Genomic DNA, 16,289 nt, shown 5'->3' on the forward strand with positions numbered 1-16,289 from the left:
TCCATATAATAGCATATTGATTATTGTGCTCAATTGCTCTCGACATTATTCACAGATTATAAAAATGAATTTCAGAAAGTGTATGTATGATATGCGTAAGTGCGTGCGTACGTATGTATGTATATGTATGAGTTGATGTACTAATTTAAGATTCTCTTACATTAATTGTACCGTTTGCAAAATTGGACAGCTCGGCAATTAAGATTTGAATTAACTTCTTGTTATCTAAAAATATAGTTCAAGTGATTTAAGAGTCGAATCTATAAGATTAAAATAATCATATTCAGTGTATATAATTGATAAGAAAAGTGTCAAGTAGTTTAATTCAAAATTTCCAATGCCAAATTTAATGAGAAAAATCGATTACTAAATATACAAAAAATTAACTCTTCCGAAGAGTATCTTATAGAAGGATGTATTGCATAATATCACACCTCTACCACTAGAAACACCATGCAATTTCAGACTGCAATCGCAAACTTTCTCACCTTAGATTAACTCATCTGAGATTGCTTGGAAAGTGCACTAAGCACTGTAATATCCAGTTATCTATGTAATATCTGTGCAAAAATAACAGCGAAAGTATTTTCCTGCATATATAGTGCTTATTTTGAAATATTAAAAAAATGTAATAAAAACGCGCAAAGATACAGGCACGAGTCGCATAATACTTTCTCACATAAATTACATTTCACATATTCGTTTTAATATTGTCACGCTTATAATAGTATAAATTTCTTAATTTCCTTATTTTTGCGAAATCTGCTTATGCGCTTGACACAACGAGAGAACTTAAAAATATATTACACGCATCTCTCTCTCTCTCTCTTTAATTAATACGTATCATTCAAGAGATTCTCATTTTTTTACGGGGCTTTCTCTTTCACAAATTAGCATTAACCAAAATTAATTTCTTGGTACCATAGATGTAATTCTTTTGTCTGCTACTTATATATACATTTTTTTTGTAGCTTTGCAATTCGCGTATTATTTACATATTTCGTAAATAGATATTGTTTCGTCACTTGAGAACGGAGGTTCCTAAAAATCACTCGACGCACTTCTGCTTTTGTTCACGGTGAAATAACGGTAATTAACGTATATACCTAGGACTCCTTGCGTCAGTGACTTTCTTTTTTTCTTTTCACAAAAGCGAAAACGTTATAATCCGAAATATACCGTAACTTTGCTCCATTTGAGAAATTTATTTCTTATCTTCTCTTCCGTCAAACTCATCTGTTTCTAACAACAGCTGCTTGATGATGACGATATAGAGGCAAAAGCGGTATTTTTCACGCTATGCGAGAATGGCGCGTTTTTACTGTCTAGCTTAACATGCTAACGCTATTCGCGCGAACATACGATGTGCCATCATGAAGAAAATGTTGGTTTGGTTGAATTGTTTCGCGGAGAGGTCGCGAGTAAATCGCGCTGTTAATTCCTGCTGATATTAAGAATTGCCATCAACCTACTTTCGTAAGAGGATGTGTATCACGAAGTAAAGGACATTCGCGCTTTGAAGAATGAGGCCTTAGAGAGTGTCTTGTAGTCAATCGTGTAATGGAGATTGGGGAGATCGCTGTTGTCCTGTAACAATTAAAACGATACACTCTCTCGAGAAGATTGAATCAATGAGGGATGAAGGAATAATGGTAATTAAATTTTTGAAAGATAAAATGCGAGAGAGAGAGAAAGTCACGCAGATAACAAAACTCTTTAAGGCCTCACGCAAGATAAAAATCTCGTATAATAATATAAATATCAAATTAAAGTTTTTGTTGCGTTCATTATGATGCTATTTAAAGTTAAGTAAAAAGTTTACATCCATCTAAGCCTAACAATTTATATATTATTTGTAAATGCCTTTGGCGGCTTTCTTCGTCACTTTAAGGCGATCGTTAAACAGCTGATTGATGTACGCAAGTTTACCGCGAGTCTTCTATCGATCTATAAATTGACATTAAATCGTCGATTATATGTGAACCGGCGATGTTACCATTTACGAATGAGCAAGATAAATGTTTCAAATCGTGAGAATATAAATTCGGATGTCAAGTCAAATGTGGAAACAGCAAATAGTAAAACAAGACAGAATGTTTGTAAAAAAATTTTTATATCCTATGATAATACCTTAAAAAAGATATCATTAAAAAAAAATTATTTACACAGTCTTGCTGTAAATAAAAAATAACTTATTTGCATTTGTTTCTTCTTGCTCGAAATATGAATGTGCCGCTTATGCAGCAGAGATCAATGATTCTCTAAACTTAAACTGTGCTCTTGCGCATAGCGGCACCAGTCCCATTCTGAAAACAGGTTTAGTCTTATTTTTCGTCACTTCGAAGCCGATCATCTCGTTTTTCCCTTTCCGGATTCGCATCCAAATCGCGGACAGATGAAACCGGCCGCCAGCTAGAAGAGACAAGTTAGAGAATGTAGGTCGCGTATCCTCGCGTAAATTCGTGGATTAGAATGGAGTTGGGTAGATATTTAATGTTTCCAGGAATAATTGTCCTATAAAACATTAAGTGGAAATTGTTAGTATACATAAATTAAAAATACATAATTTCATTATATATTTAAATTATATATTAAAAATAAATACTATATATATATATATATATAATTTTAATTATTAAAAATATATAATTTTATTAATATAAATATTTTTTTTCGCACTCCGAATCTCTTAATATTCTAATGACTTTTAGTGAAAAAGGAAGAAACTATGAATCAGCACGTATAGAGGAACTATGTATGGCTTTCTTGACGCTCGATTTCTAAAAGACTACGATGAAATAGACATCTTTAAGTAAAAAAGGAATAAAAAGAAGTAAGATGAAAAGGTGGGGAGGATGTTGGGCGGCGTTATGAATGAAAGTGGAACGCGAGTTCTCTCGGATCTTCCTTTGATTTGCGCTTCGATTCTTAACTTATACAGATTAGAAAGGAGCACATTTATGAGGATTATTACTACTGAAGCTCTGAGAAGATTCTGCGGCGAAAGTCTTTCGCTAAAGATAGTCGAACGTTGGCATTTCTGCTGCCATCGCGTGCATATGTCATGACCTCTGTGAAATTGAGCGTGATCTCTGAGAAATGATTTATTATTGTTCAAGACAATTGTAAAGAATTAGGGATCAGAGAAATAGAGAAAGTTAATATCAGCAAAATGCAAATGTGTAAAGATAAATAATAGTATATAAGAAGTAGTAAAATAAATAGACATGTAAGTAAATATAACAAATAAAAATATAAAAATGTGACGAATAAAATACTTTACATTGCTATAATTGTTTCCTTTTAATAGAGCTCTCACTTTTCTTTTAATAAACGTCTAAGAACTTTACAAAGACTCTCACTTTTCTTTTAATAAACTACCTTAAATTAATTTATATTAAGTGATTAAAATGAAGAATCGATCTTTACTTAAAATTATGCAATATAAAACGACAAGAAAGTTCTATATAATTGTAATTTATAGTTATTGCTATGTTTCTAAAAGATCGATTGTTTTAATCATGTCGATCGATGTTGATGTAAGTTTCATCTAATTGTACTTTCGAAAATGTACAATGATTAGATTTGCCATTTAGAGGACATCATCAGTCGATGTTAAATGTATGAAGTCATCAAGAAAGGTCAGTGAGCTTTTGATCTCACTTCCTTGATATAAGGAAGTGCATTGTGTGAAATTATTTTTAAATTTGATATTTTTCTTTATTTTATCCTAATATTGTCCTTATTCTTTTGCCATTGAAAAATTAAAAAGACTTGTACAAATTAATTTTTTTGCTTAATTTATTTGTGTGTGTATATAATAAGATGACAGACTTTCTATAAATAAATTTGGAATTATTTTAATCATTTTGATTTCTTTTCTGGGCAAGATTGAGTGCACTTTTATTAAAAATTTAACTTCAGCTTGATTATTTTATTATTTCATTAATGTGATTCGCGTCACATCTAAATAATTTTATTATTAAAATAAATAATCTGTTTTCATTATAATCATTAAAATTTTTTTTATTTCGGTGACATTAAATGCATTTTCATTAAAAATTTAATTCCAGCCTGAATATAAGCGTATCATATAATTTAAATACAGAGATATTCATGCTGGAACTAAATTTTTGATGAAGTTGCACACAGTCATGTCCAAAAAAGAATTTAATTTGATTGGAGGTGTCCCAATTTAATTATAATATTAATCAGATAATTAAGTGTAAATATTAATTAAGCGAGGTGGGATAAATTTAAAATTATTTTTGGGCATAATTGTGTGCTTTTAAATAGCATTAGGTTTTAAAATTAATCCATCGTAAAAAAATGTTTTAATCATTATATAAAATTATAAGACGGTAGGTGTATTATATAATATAAATAAAAAAATAATAAAGCTAGTATCAAAATAAAATAAGCTCAATTTTTTATGAAGATGCAATCAATCATGTCCAAAGATGAAGTTAATTTCATTAGATTTATTCCCGATTTAATTATTAGGCAATGATTTAAGAATGATTTAATTATTAAGCAAATTAATGCCTTAATAATATATTTTGACAGAAATTAGCTAATTAAAATAATGATTAATTTTGATAATTAATTTTAAAACCGCTGACTCCATACGGCGCACAATTACATTACGTGAATTATACCAAAAAGTTTGTAGGCTGGTATGCTGATGGTACCATCATAACGTGCATATAATGTACTGTTGTAATATATAAAAGATTAATTTTTGGCTCGTTTTAAAATAATAAAATATAAATTTTTTAGCCGCTGACCCCATACGGCGCACAATTATATTACGTGTCTTATACCAAAAAGTTTGTAGGCTGGTATGCTGATGGTACCATCATAATGTGTATATAATGTACTGTTGAAATATATACTGGATTGATATCGGCGCGTTTTAAACTATAGAAAATTAAAATTTTTAAGCCGCTGACCCAATACGGCGAACAATTTTATTACGTGTATTATACCAAAAAGTGTGTAGGCTGGTATGCTGATGGTATCATCATAATGTGCATATAAAGTACTGTTGAAATATATAATAGATAAATTTTTGGTGCGTTTTAAAATATTGAAAATTAAAATTTTTAAGCCGCTGACCCCATACGGCGAACAATTTTATTACGTGTATTATAACAAAAAGTTTGTAGGCTGGTATGCTGATGGTACCATCATAATGTGCATATAATGTACTGTTGAAATATATACTGGATTAATTTTTGGCGCGTTTTAAACTATTGAAACTATGGAATCTTTTGGTACCAAGCAGACAACAGCGTACAAACTTTTTCATTTGCTATACATAAATTAAGGATGAGTCGCACAGGGTCCGCGTCAAAAAAGTATCAATTTCTAATATTTTAGGAAGAGCCAAAAATTCATCGATTATACATTTTAATAGTACATTGATTACTAAATCATTTGGTACCAAACAGACACCAGCGTACAAATTCTTTAATTTGATATACATAAAATAAGGTTACGTCGCATAGGGTCAGCGGTAAAATGTATCGATTTCCAATATTTTAAGACGAGCCAAAAATTCATCGATTATACATTTTAATAGTACATTGATTACAGAATCTTTTCGTACCATGCAGACACCAGCGTACAAATTTTTTAATATGATAAACATAAAATAAGGATGCGTCGCACAGGGTCCGCGTCTAAAAAGTATCGATTTCCAATATTTTAAGACGAGCCAAAAATTCATCGAATATACATTTTATTAGTACATTGATTACAGAATCATTTGGTACCAAACAGACACCAGCGTACAAATTTTTTAATATGATAAACATAAAATAAGGATGCGTCGCACAGGGTCCGCGTCAAAAAAGTATCGATTTCCAATATTATAAGACGAGCCAAAAATTCATCGATTATACATTTTAATAGTACATTGATTACAGAATCTTTTCGTACCATGCAAACACCAGCGTACAAATTTTTTAATATGATAAACATAAAATAAGGATGCGTCGCACAGGGTCCGCGTCAAAAAAGTATCGATTTCCAATATAAAAAGACGAGCCAAAAATTCATCGATTATACATTTTAATAGTACATTGATTACAGAATCTTTTCGTACCATGCAGACACCAGCGTACAAATTTTTTAATATGATAAACATAAAATAAGGATGCGTCGCATAGGGTCCGCGTCAAAAATGTATCGATTTCCAATATTTTAAGACGAGCCAAAAATTCATCGATTATACATTTTAATAGTACATTGATTACAGAATCTTTTCGTACCATGCAGACACCAGCGTACAAATTTTTTAATATGATAAACATAAAATAAGGATGCGTCGCACAGGGTCCGCGTCTAAAAAGTATCGATTTCCAATATTTTAAGACGAGCCAAAAATTCATCGAATATACATTTTATTAGTACATTGATTACAGAATCATTTGGTACCAAACAGACACCAGCGTACAAATTTTTTAATATGATAAACATAAAATAAGGATGCGTCGCACAGGGTCCGCGTCAAAAAAGTATCGATTTCCAATATTTTTAGACGAGCCAAAAATTCATCGATTATACATTTTAATAGTACATTGATTACAGAATCTTTTCGTACCAAGCAGACACCAGCGTACAAATTTTTTAATATGATAAACATAAAATAAGGATGCGTCGCACAGGGTCCGCGTCAAAAAAGTATCGATTTCCAATATAATAAGACGAGCCAAAAATTCATCGATTATACATTTTAATAGTACATTGATTACAGAATCTTTTCGTACCATGCAGACACCAGCGTACAAATTTTTTAATATGATAAACATAAAATAAGGATGCGTCGCATAGGGTCCGCGTCAAAAAAGTATCGATTTCCAATATTTTAAGACGAGCCAAAAATTCATCGAATATACATTTTATTAGTACATTGATTACAGAATCATTTGGTACCAAACAGACACCAGCGTACAAATTTCTTAATTTGATATACATAAAATAAGGTTGCGTCGCATAGGGTCAGCGGTAAAAAGTATTGATTTCCAATATTTTAAGACGAGCCAAAAATTCATCGATTATACATTTTATTAGTACATTGATTACAGAATCATTTGCTAACAAACAGACACCAGCGTACAAATTTCTTAATTTGATATACATAAAATAAGGTTGCGTCGCATAGGGTCAGCGGTAAAAAGTATCGATTTCCAATATTTTAAGACGAGCCAAAAATTCATCGATTATACATTTTATTAGTACATTGATTACAGAATCATTTGGTACCAAACAGACACCAGCGTACAAATATCTTAATTTGATATACATAAAATAAGGTTGCGTCGCATAGGGTCAGCGGTAAAAAGTATCGATTTCCAATATTTTAAGACGAGCCAAAAATTCATCGATTATACATTTTATTAGTACATTGATTACAGAATCATTTGGTACCAAACAGACACCAGCGTACAAATATCTTAATTTGATATACATAAAATAAGGATGCGTCGCAAAGTGTCCGCGTCAAAAAATTATCGATTTCCAATATTATAAGACGAGCCAAAAATTCATCGATTATACATTTTATTAGTACATTGATTACAGAATCATTTGGTACCAAACAGACACCAGCGTACAAATTTTTTAACTTGATATACATAAAATGATGTTGCGTCGCATGGGGTCAGCGGTAAAATGTTTCGATTTCTAATATTTAAAGACGAGCCAAAAATTCATCGATTATAAATTTTAATAGTACATTGATTACAGAATCTTTTCGTACCATGCAGACACCAGCGTATAAATTTTTTAATATGATAAACATAAAATAAGGTTGCGTCGCATGGGGTCAGCGGTAAAAAAGTCTCGATTTCTAATATTTAAAGACGAGCCAAAAATTCATCGATTATACATTTTAATAGTACATTGATTACAGAATCTTTTCGTACCATGCAGACACCAGCGTACAAATTTTTTAATAAGATAAACATAAAATAAGGATGCGTCGCACAGGGTCCGCGTCAAAAAAGTATCGATTTCCAATATTTTAAGACGAGCCAAAAATTCATCGATTATACATTTTATTAGTACATTGATTACAGAATCATTTGGTACCAAACAGAAACCAGCGTACAAATTTTTTAACTTGATATACTTAAAATAAGGTTGCGTCGCATAGGGACAGCGGTAAAAAGTATCGATTTCCAATATTTTAAGACGAGCCAAAAATTCATCGATTATACATTTTCATAGTACATTGATTACAGAATCTTTTCGTACCATGCAGACACCAGCGTACAAATTTTTTAATATGATAAACATAAAATAAGCATGCGTCGCACAGGGTCCGCGTCAAATAAGTATCGATTTCCAATATTTTGAGACGAGCCAAAAATTCATCGATTATACATTTTATTAATACATTGATTACAGAATAATTTGGTACCAAACAGACACCAGCGTACAAATTTTTTAATTTGATAAACATATAATAAGTATGCGTCGCACTGGGTCCGCGTCAAAAAAGTATCGATTTCCAATATTTTAAGATGAGCCAAAAATTCATCGATTATACATTTTATTAGTACATTGATTACAGAATCATTTGGTACCAAACAGACACCAGCGTACAAATTTTTTAATATGATATACATAAAATAAGGTTGCGTCGCATAGGGTCAGCGGTAAAAGGTATCGATTTCCAATATTTTTAGATGAGCCAAAAATTCATCGAATATACATTTTATTAGTACATTGATTACAGAATCATTTGGTACCAAACAGACACCAGCGTACAAATTTTTTAATTTGATAAACATAAAATAAGCTTGCGTCGCATTGGGTCAGCGGTAAAAAGAATCGATTTCCAATATTTTTAGACGAGCCAAAAATTCATCGATTATACATTTTAATAGTACATTGATTACAGAATCTTTTCGTACCATGCAGACACCAGCGTACAAATTTTTTAATATGATAAACATAAAATAAGCTTGCGTCGCATTGGGTCAGCGGTAAAAAGAATCGATTTCCAATATTTTTAGACGAGCCAAAAATTCATCGATTATACATTTTAATAGTACATTGATTACAGAATCATTTGGTACCAAACAGACATCAGCGTACAAATTTTTTAATATGATAAACATAATATAAGGATGCGTCGAACAGGGTCCGCGTCTAAAAAGTATCGATTTCCAATATTTTAAGACGAGCCAAAAATTCATCGAATATACATTTTATTAGTACATTGATTACAGAATCATTTGGTACCAAACAGACACCAGCGTACAAATTTTTTAATATGATAACCATAAAATAAGGATGCGTCACACAGGGACCGCGTCAAAAAAGTATCGATTTCCAATATTTTAAGACGAGCCAAAAATTCATCGATTATACATTTTATTAGTACATTGATTACAGAATCATTTGGTACCAAACAGACACCAGCGTACAAATTTTTTAACTTGATATACTTAAAATAAGGTTGCGTCGCATAGGGACAGCGGTAAAAAGTATCGATTTCCAATATTTTAAGACGAGCCAAAAATTCATCGATTATACATTTTCATAGTACATTGATTACAGAATCTTTTCGTACCATGCAGACACCAGCGTACAAATTTTTTAATATGATAAACATAAAATAAGCATGCGTCGCACAGGGTCCGCGTCAAAAAAGTATCGATTTCCAATATTTTGAGACGAGCCAAAAATTCATCGATTATACATTTTATTAGTACATTGATTACAGAATAATTTGGTACCAAACAGACACCAGCGTACATATTTTCTAATTTGATAAACATATAATAAGTATGCGTCGCACTGGGTCCGCGTCAAAAAAGTATCGATTTCCAATATTTTAAGATGAGCCAAAAATTCATCGATTATACATTTTATTAGTACATTGATTACAGAATCTTTTCGTACCATGCAGACACCAGCGTACAAATTTTTTAATATGATAAACATAAAATAAGGATGCGTCGCACAGGGTCCGCGTCTAAAAAGTATCGATTTCCAATATTTTAAGACGAGCCAAAAATTCATCGAATATACATTTTATTAGTACATTGATTACAGAATCATTTGGTACCAAACAGACACCAGCGTACAAATTTTTTAATATGATAAACATAAAATAAGGATGCGTCGCACAGGGTCCACGTCAAAAAAGTATCGATTTCCAATATTATAAGACGAGCCAAAAATTCATCGATTATACATTTTAATAGTACATTGATTACAGAATCTTTTCGTACCATGCAGACACCAGCGTACAAATTTTTTAATATGATAAACATAAAATAAGGATGCGTCGCACAGGGTCCGCGTCTAAAAAGTATCGATTTCCAATATTTTAAGATGAGCCAAAAATTCATCGAATATACATTTTATTAGTACATTGATTACAGAATCATTTGGTACCAAACAGACACCAGCGTACAAATTTTTTAATATGATAAACATAAATTAAGGATGCGTCGCACAGGGTCCGCGTCAAAAAAGTATCGATTTCCAATATTTTTAGACGAGCCAAAAATTCATCGATTATACATTTTAATAGTACATTGATTACAGAATCTTTTCGTACCAGGCAGACACCAGCGTACAAATTTTTTAATATGATAAACATAAAATAAGGATGCGTCGCACAGGGTCCGCGTCAAAAAAGTATCGATTTCCAATATAATAAGACGAGCCAAAAATTCATCGATTATACATTTTAATAGTACATTGATTACAGAATCTTTTCGTATCATGCAGACACCAGCGTACAAATTTTTTAATATGATAAACATAAAATAAGGATGCGTCGCATAGGGTCCGCGTCAAAAAAGTATCGATTTCCAATATTTTAAGACGAGCCAAAAATTCATCGAATATACATTTTATTAGTACATTGATTACAGAATCATTTGGTACCAAACAGACACCAGCGTACAAATTTCTTAATTTGATATACATAAAATAAGGTTGCGTCGCATAGGGTCAGCGGTAAAAAGTATTGATTTCCAATATTTTAAGACGAGCCAAAAATTCATCGATTATACATTTTATTAGTACATTGATTACAGAATCATTTGGTACCAAACAGACACCAGCGTACAAATTTCTTAATTTGATATACATAAAATAAGGTTGCGTCGCATAGGGTCAGCGGTAAAAAGTATCGATTTCCAATATTTTAAGACGAGCCAAAAATTCATCGATTATACATTTTATTAGTACATTGATTACAGAATCATTTGGTACCAAACAGACACCAGCGTACAAATATCTTAATTTGATATACATAAAATAAGGTTGCGTCGCATAGGGTCAGCGGTAAAAAGTATCGATTTCCAATATTTTAAGACGAGCCAAATATTCATCGATTATACATTTAAATACTACATTGATTACAGAATCTTTTCGTACCATGCAGACACCAGCGTACAAATTCTTTAATATGATAAAAATAAAATAAGGATGCGTCGCAAAGTGTCCGCGTCAAAAAATTATCGATTTCCAATATTATAAGACGAGCCAAAAATTCATCGATTATACATTTTATTAGTACATTGATTACAGAATCATTTGGTACCAAACAGACACCAGCGTACAAATTTTTTAACTTGATATACATAAAATGATGTTGCGTCGCATGGGGTCAGCGGTAAAATGTTTCGATTTCTAATATTTAAAGACGAGCCAAAAATTCATCGATTTTAAATTTTAATAGTACATTGATTACAGAATCTTTTCGTACCATGCAGACACCAGCGTATAAATTTTTTAATATGATAAACATAAAATAAGGTTGCGTCGCATGGGGTCAGCGGTAAAAAAGTCTCGATTTCTAATATTTAAAGACGAGCCAAAAATTCATCGATTATACATTTTAATAGTACATTGATTACAGAATCTTTTCGTACCATGCAGACACCAGCGTACAAATTTTTTAATAAGATAAACATAAAATAAGGATGCGTCGCACAGGGTCCGCGTCAAAAAAGTATCGATTTCCAATATTTTAAGACGAGCCAAAAATTCATCGATTATACATTTTATTAGTACATTGATTACAGAATCATTTGGTACCAAACAGAAACCAGCGTACAAATTTTTTAACTTGATATACTTAAAATAAGGTTGCGTCGCATAGGGACAGCGGTAAAAAGTATCGATTTCCAATATTTTAAGACGAGCCAAAAATTCATCGATTATACATTTTCATAGTACATTGATTACAGAATCTTTTCGTACCATGCAGACACCAGCGTACAAATTTTTTAATATGATAAACATAAAATAAGCATGCGTCGCACAGGGTCCGCGTCAAATAAGTATCGATTTCCAATATTTTGAGACGAGCCAAAAATTCATCGATTATACATTTTATTAATACATTGATTACAGAATAATTTGGTACCAAACAGACACCAGCGTACAAATTTTTTAATTTGATAAACATATAATAAGTATGCGTCGCACTGGGTCCGCGTCAAAAAAGTATCGATTTCCAATATTTTAAGATGAGCCAAAAATTCATCGATTATACATTTTATTAGTACATTGATTACAGAATCATTTGGTACCAAACAGACACCAGCGTACAAATTTTTTAATATGATATACATAAAATAAGGTTGCGTCGCATAGGGTCAGCGGTAAAAGGTATCGATTTCCAATATTTTTAGATGAGCCAAAAATTCATCGAATATACATTTTATTAGTACATTGATTACAGAATCATTTGGTACCAAACAGACACCAGCGTACAAATTTTTTAATTTGATAAACATAAAATAAGCTTGCGTCGCATTGGGTCAGCGGTAAAAAGAATCGATTTCCAATATTTTTAGACGAGCCAAAAATTCATCGATTATACATTTTAATAGTACATTGATTACAGAATCTTTTCGTACCATGCAGACAAAAGCGTACAAATTTTTTAATATGATAAACATAAAATAAGCTTGCGTCGCATTGGGTCAGCGGTAAAAAGAATCGATTTCCAATATTTTTAGACGAGCCAAAAATTCATCGATTATACATTTTAATAGTACATTGATTACAGAATCTTTTCGTACCATGCAGACACCAGCGTACAAATTTTTTAATAAGATAAACATAAAATAAGGATGCGTCGCACAGGGTCCGCGTCAAAAAAGTATCGATTTCCAATATTTTAAGACGAGCCAAAAATTCGTCGATTATACATTTTATTAGTACATTGATTACAGAATCATTTGGTACCAAACAGAAACCAGCGTACAAATTTTTTAACTTGATATACTTAAAATAAGGTTGCGTCGCATAGGGACAGCGGTAAAAAGTATCGATTTCCATTATTTTAAGACGAGCCAAAAATTCATCGATTATACATTTTCATAGTACATTGATTACAGAATCTTTTCGTACCATGCAGACACCAGCGTACAAATTTTTTAATATGATAAACATAAAATAAGCATGCGTCGCACAGGGTCCGCGTCAAATAAGTATCGATTTCCAATATTTTGAGACGAGCCAAAAATTCATCGATTATACATTTTATTAATACATTGATTACAGAATAATTTGGTACCAAACAGACACCAGCGTACAAATTTTTTAATTTGATAAACATATAATAAGTATGCGTCGCACTGGGTCCGCGTCAAAAAAGTATCGATTTCCAATATTTTAAGATGAGCCAAAAATTCATCGATTATACATTTTATTAGTACATTGATTACAGAATCATTTGGTACCAAACAGACACCAGCGTACAAATTTTTTAATATGATATACATAAAATAAGGTTGCGTCGCATAGGGTCAGCGGTAAAAAGAATCGATTTCCAATATTTTTAGACGAGCCAAAAATTCATCGATTATACATTTTAATAGTACATTGATTACAGAATCATTTGGTACCAAACAGACATCAGCGTACAAATTTTTTAATATGATAAACATAATATAAGGATGCGTCGAACAGGGTCCGCGTCTAAAAAGTATCGATTTCCAATATTTTAAGACGAGCCAAAAATTCATCGATTATACATTTTATTAGTACATTGATTACAGAATAATTTGGTACCAAACAGACACCAGCGTACAAATTTTTTAATTTGATAAACATATAATAAGTATGCGTCGCACTGGGTCCGCGTCAAAAAAGTATCGATTTCCAATATTTTAAGATGAGCCAAAAATTCATCGATTATACATTTTATTAGTACATTGATTACAGAATCATTTGGTACCAAACAGACACCAGCGTACAAATTTTTTAATATGATATACATAAAATAAGGTTGCGTCGCATAGGGTCAGCGGTAAAAGGTATCGATTTCCAATATTTTTAGACGAGCCAAAAATTCATCGATTATACATTTTAATAGTACATTGATTACAGAATCTTTTCGTACCATGCAGACACCAGCGTACAAATTTTTTAATATGATAAACATAAAATAAGCGTGCGTCGCACAGGGTCCGCGTCAAAAAAGTATCGATTTCCAATATTTTAAGACGAGCCAAAAATTCATCGATTATACATTTTATTAGTACATTGATTACAGAATCATTTGGTACCAAACAGAAACCAGCGTACAAATTTTTTAACTTGATATACTTAAAATAATGTTGCGTCGCATAGGGACAACGGTAAAAAGTATCGATTTCCAATATTTTAAGACGAGCCAAAAATTCATCGATTATACATTTTCATAGTACATTGATTACAGAATCTTTTCGTACCATGCAGACACCAGCGTACAAATTTTTTAATATGATAAACATAAAATAAGCATGCGTCGCACAGGGTCCGCGTCAAATAAGTATCGATTTCCAATATTTTGAGACGAGCCAAAAATTCATCGATTATACATTTTATTAATACATTGATTACAGAATAATTTGGTACCAAACAGACACCAGCGTACAAATTTTTTAATTTGATAAACATATAATAAGTATGCGTCGCACTGGGTCCGCGTCAAAAAAGTATCGATTTCCAATATTTTAAGACGAGCCAAAAATTCATCGATTATACATTTTATTAGTACATTGATTACAGAATCATTTGGTACCAAACAGACACCAGCGTACAAATTTTTTAATATGATATACATAAAATAAGGTTGCGTCGCATAGGGTCAGCGGTAAAAGGTATCGATTTCCAATATTTTTAGATGAGCCAAAAATTCATCGATTATACATTTTATTAGTACATTGATTACAGAATCATTTGGTACCAAACAGACACCAGCGTACAAATTTTTTAATTTGATAAACATAAAATAAGCTTGCGTCGCATTGGGTCAGCGGTAAAAAGAATCGATTTCCAATATTTTTAGACGAGCCAAAAATTCATCGATTATACATTTTAATAGTACATTGATTACAGAATCTTTTCGTACCATGCAGACACCAGCGTACAAATTTTTTAATATGATAAACATAAAATAAGCTTGCGTCGCATTGGGTCAGCGGTAAAAAGAATCGATTTCCAATATTTTTAGACGAGCCAAAAATTCATCGATTATACATTTTAATAGTACATTGATTACAGAATCATTTGGTACCAAACAGACATCAGCGTACAAATTTTTTAATATGATAAACATAATATAAGGATGCGTCGAACAGGGTCCGCGTCTAAAAAGTATCGATTTCCAATATTTTAAGACGAGCCAAAAATTCATCGAATATACATTTTATTAGTACATTGATTACAGAATCATTTGGTACCAAACAGACACCAGCGTACAAATTTTTTAATATGATAAACATAAAATAAGGATGCGTCGCACAGGGTCCGCGTCAAAAAAGTATCGATTTCCAATATTTTAAGACGAGCCAAAAATTCATCGAATATACATTTTATTAGTACATTGATTACAGAATCATTTGGTACCAAACAGACACCAGCGTACAAATTGTTTAATATGATAAACATAATATAAGGATGCGCAGCACAGGGTCCGCGTCAAAAAAGTATCGATTTCCAATATTTTAAGACGAGCCAAAAATTCATCGAATATACATTTTATTAGTACATTGATTACAGAATCATTTGGTACCAAACAGACACCAGCGTACAAATTTTTTAATATGATAAACATAATATAAGGATGCGCAGCACAGGGTCCGCGTCAAAAAAGTATCGATTTCCAATATTTTAAGACGAGCCAAAAATTCATCGATTATACATTTTATTAGTACATTGATTACAGAATCATTTGGTATCAAACAGACACCAGCGTACAAATTCTTTAATATGATAAAAATAAAATAAGGATGCGTCGCACAGGGTCCGCGTCAAAA

The sequence above is a fragment of the Prenolepis imparis genome, unplaced genomic scaffold, assembly GCF_030444845.1.
Source record: "Prenolepis imparis isolate NDT839.2.m4 unplaced genomic scaffold, iyPreImpa1.0 SCAF_7, whole genome shotgun sequence".
Classification (NCBI taxonomy): domain Eukaryota; kingdom Metazoa; phylum Arthropoda; class Insecta; order Hymenoptera; family Formicidae; genus Prenolepis; species Prenolepis imparis.